Consider the following 5127-nt stretch of genomic DNA (forward strand, 5'->3'; position numbering starts at 1 on the left):
ACTCGTTCTGCAAACACCAATAAAGTGTTTTATATGCAGTACAAATGAATATGCATCAGACTGCAGGTAAAGCAGGCCAAATAAGCCAGCACATGTCACTATACCATCCAAACAACAGCTGCACTATTCTGGCTTTTAATAACTATTGCTAAGTGGGTTAAATCAACAGACGAATAGAAATGTTTAGCCTTTAGGAAAGAGCAGGTCATGCTGTTCCCAGAACACTGCACTCTTCAATCTGTAAACAGTGACTATTTGCTTTGAAGTCACTGACTTCCCGCAAAACGTGGCACATGATCCTGATAGAGTTGTAGCTACTTTGATGTCAGCATTCAAGTACCAAATCTTGGACTATAAAACAGAATGTAAAAAATAATTGCAGACTTTTTGGCACCCAAATGAAGTCCCAAGGGGCCTAGACCAAACACCACTGCCAGCCAGAAGTAGCAGTAGTAGTATTGCCTTTAACAATGGTCAATATTTACACAGGTGGCAATGCAAGATCAATGCAAGTGATCAATTCTGCCAAACCCAATTCTCAAGCAGAGCACCTGAGCAGCTCAGTTACTGCCATGGGCTTGCACATCCAGTACAAAGACAATTCCACCTGTGTTATCCACTGCAGGCAACTTGCAGGGGCTCTCACAGGCTGGGGAGATTCTTTTATTTGCTTGTTCTTTGCTAGCATGTTACAACACTTTGCCTGTTCTTCATAGATCATTTCTTCCTTATCATTCGCCAAGACATGTAACCTTCTCCAATGGGAAGTCCCCGTTTCCCCCCAAATATTCCTCAGGGTTGTCTTAAGTTGCAATGCAAGATGTAACCAGAACTATGTACTCTATTACCCATCTGTGAGGCAGTGTTCTTTATCTCTTCCACGGCCCACCCTCCATCCAGGGAGATATCTGCTGTAAATGGGCCAGTGATTCTCACTGCATGACTGATAAAATTACATCATCTCATGGCGAGATGTTCTGCCCAGGGGGAGGAACCATTCCTACCTAGATAAAAATCTGACAATTGGAACACCAGGGGAGCCTTTTTCCACTAAATTCCCTAAGGAAGACCAGGCCCATCTACACCACCACTGGACCTTCAAAGAAAAACTACACCCTTCTGTAGGATCATTGCTTCAACAGAACCACATCTGTCACTGCAGGACTGCAGCCACCATTTAATCAGACTGCTAGCAACACCCTGACCCACAGGGTGTCCGGTCATATTCTGACTCTCTCAGTGTTTTTTCTATTACTACATTTTTATTTTCATTTTCCTGGTAAATAATGGTTATTCCTATTCCGATATCTTTGCCTAAGAGATCCTTAATTTCAAAATTATGATCCAGAGGGAGGGGGGTTTACATTTTCCATTTCAAGAAAGACTCCTGCCTTCCTTAGCAGACACCTGTCTGTTTAAACCAAGGCAAGGGTATAATTTTCTGAGAACATCAGGAATGGTTCATCCTTGTTTGTGTCACTCCTCTGGCAATGCCAGTCCCTCAAAAGGCAGCTTTTCAACTTGTAAGCGGCCATTTGTGTTCACTGCCCAGGGGCCTCTCTGCCCTTCATCCTGAACTGGTATTTCCAAAGCTTCTGCTACAGATTCACCACGGGGTTCCCAGCAGCTGACTCTGCAGTGAGACTGTCTTAGAATACACACACGGTGATTTCGCAACTGCTGCTTTCAATTTCTGCTTGAGACAAAGTAAGTACTAGGCAACAACCATGTTTAAATTTGCTTCATTTCAGGTTCTAACAACTCCTACCAAGAGAAAGATAAAGCGCCCAGCTTATCAGCTCACACCGTTCTCCTCTTCCAAAACCAATTCAACAAGTTCACACATTTTATTTCTAAAAAAGCAAAAATTATTTTCTTCCAATTTTGCAACTGCTGCCACAACACCCAAGCAGAGCCCTTAGCTGGAAAAAAAAATGGCAGATTTCTACGAAAAGTTGCTTCACACAGGAGGAAAAAAAAAAAAAAGACCAGGAATAGGAAAAACTGGAAATTTTACTAGTCAGCATTTAAACCTCGACAGTCTGGAACTTTACTATCAGGGCAGTCAAGTTGAGAGCAAAAGCCCTCCTCACCCCTGCCAACATTTCACATTGTATATCTTTCAGTTCCCTTCTGTGGAGGCTGAGGCAATCCAAATAATTTTAGCCTCGTTTTGAGGCCAGTTTTAAGCACACAATAAATGCACACACATCAATCGATGGGAGTCTGGTCCTACAGCAGCAATCTGCACTTCACAGCCATTCCCATTATTTCTCATGCTGGGCTTCTCCTGCCTGCGGGCAAACGCTCGATAATTTGTAGATTGAATTCGATGGGCAGGCTCTGTAACTCAAGGTCCTCTGAACAAACTCTGGGATTCTGTTAGTGTTTCACTTCACAAATACCGAATTCCTCCTGGCAGCTTCACTGGAGGCTGCTTCGTATTAGTCCAACTTACAGTGAGACCTCACAAGTGCTGACGTGGATGAAGAGCTCTTTCAGTTCTGCGTCACCTCTTTGTGGTTAAATTGTATCGGATTTCTGTAAATTCTGTACACCAAAGTTTCACCCTCAGTTAAAAGGAATCGGGAGAAATATGAGATGTTCATACTGTCATTAACAGTTTATTAGAAACTAAGGTGAAATAAAAGAATGACTTAGTTCCAACTGTCCTCAGGGTTTTCTTTTTTTTAAGCTGCAATAAAATTTTATATTTTAAAGAATAGCTACAATAAAAATATCTGAAAGTGCTTTGTCATGTCATGTGAAACATGTGGCATTAGCCAGTATACCAATTTCATCAAGAAGAGTGACACAATCTATTTAAAACTCTCTAAAGTCAACATTAAATCTCGTAACTTATCATGTCTAGTCAAAGCAAGACCATACTGAAAAGCTGATGAACTGCTAATATGAACACAGGTAACAAAATGCAACAATGAAACCCCTATGGAATATTAGATGATAAAACTTGGGGATCTACTCAGCAACTGCTGTGAAGATGATTAGCAGCACATCATTAATAGCTTAGGCAGTAGTTCATATATGAACTGTTTTATTTAGAAACAAAACCTGATGCAACTAACAGGGCACCAAAAGGCTGATATCAGCAATGTTCCTTTTGAATCTGGATTTCCATAGGGAGATGAACAAGCAGATTTGTTTTTACAGGGACATGATGTAATATCTGCTTTATTCAGCCCCCTCTTTTACAATACAAGGCCACATCATTTCTTAGAGTTTTTATGTAGTTTCCACTTTGAACTAAACATGACCTGTTACAGTGTGCATATACATTTATATATACTTTGAATATACACTTGTTCATGTCACTGTTTTTCATTACAAAGGGTATGGAACATTTAGTTAGGTGCACTGTAAAGTTTAAAACGAACTTCTCAGAGAGAAATTCAGAGGATATGCTTGTTAATGCAGGAACTAACATTTCTGGAAACCTGGTAATTTGATATACCAGTAAATGTGTAATTAGTCTATATGGTGTTTTTAATACAAGTATTTAAAAATAATTATATTCTTCTTATATAAACACATTTAATATACTAGCTTTAACACAGTGGAGTTGTTTAGATGTCCAGTGATTGTAAAATCTCCATGGGCTCTCTTTTAAAGCCCAGCAGCTGCAAATCACTTCAAGCAGTGCCAACTGCAGCTCTGCTTTTGCTCAGAGACTGGGGCCAACTTCAGAGTTAAAAGCTGCACCACTAATGTGCTAAACCAAACTGTTTCAACTATGGATTCAATTGCACTCTCACTCCATGAGTTAATCAGGAATTAGCAAATCATAATGCTGCCTTTACTAAAAAGAGTAGCTAAACCCTCATTCATTGCACAAGAAGTAGGATCCCCTCCCTCCATCATCACATCCAGAAGGGAGATTATGGCAGATATTTCACCAATTCATCATCATGGATTAAAACTTATGACAAAAAAAAAAGTAGTGGCTCACACAGTAAAGCTGCTTGGGGAAACTGAGAATGTAAAGAGAAGCTTTAAACATCTAAAACAATAATTATAATAACCCAGTGACAACTTAGTGAAACAGCTTAAGACCAATCAAATGGGCATTTAGATATTGTAAAGTATTTCTGTATTTGTTATTTATTATTAACAATAATTATAATAACCCAGTGACAACTTAGTGAAACAGCTTAAGACCAATCAAATGGGCATTTAAATTTAAATATCCTAAACTACTGTCGTATTTGTTACTTTATTATTTATATTATGAACCAGATTCCTATGTAGGGTCAGAGACAAATTAAACGTACCTAAATATAAAAAAAGTTAATTTTATAAGATTTCAAACCCACAACAGAATCTGATTAATTTCACATCTACCATATGGTCAGCAGATATTAACAACTAGTCATGCTATTAGTGAACATTACCAAAGTTTTACTAAGGATACAGAGACACGGAGATATTCACTAGTTCTGACACCACCTAAATGAAGACACTGTACAATTGAGAGTATGGGGTTTTTTTTCTGGTTTTCCCACAGTTTATGCTAAAAACAACTACCCCTCATTTACACTGGGTTTGAGCAAACTAATCACAGAAACAACTCTGGCACTCTGTTGAAAAGCAAACATAAAAAGTGTCTCCCTAGCTGGTGGCTACCAAGAAGAAAACATTTCTTATCCAAATAAGCACTCAAGACTTATAATTTGGGTCCTCCCAGAGGAATAAAACCCAGGATATGAATGTATGAAAAGGCCACGTGCCCTTCCTCCTGCCGGATTTCATCCAGGCAAGTCAGTGGGTTATTGCACACGGAATCCACACGTTACTGATAGCTTGAACTAAAACACAAACTGCTGAAGTACAGACCTCAGAACAATGTTAACAACACACCAAAAGCCTTCGGCCAGCCCTCCCAACAGCGCTGTTACACCTTATTCCTTCGCGGCGCACACAGAGACCTCAGAAATCGCAGCCCATTCACCCGAAACTTATCACTTTGTCTCCGGCTCGTACTGGAGACGTGGCACACTCGCGTTTTCACAGCGAACAAAAGGACCGAGCCGGCTTTTGGGCACTGCCTTCCCCCGGGAGCACGGCTCCGCTGCGGGAGGGATGTCGGCACTGCCAGAGCAGGAGGGCGAG

The sequence above is a fragment of the Geospiza fortis genome, unplaced genomic scaffold, assembly GCF_000277835.1.
Source record: "Geospiza fortis unplaced genomic scaffold, GeoFor_1.0 scaffold524, whole genome shotgun sequence".
Lineage (NCBI taxonomy): Eukaryota > Metazoa > Chordata > Aves > Passeriformes > Thraupidae > Geospiza > Geospiza fortis.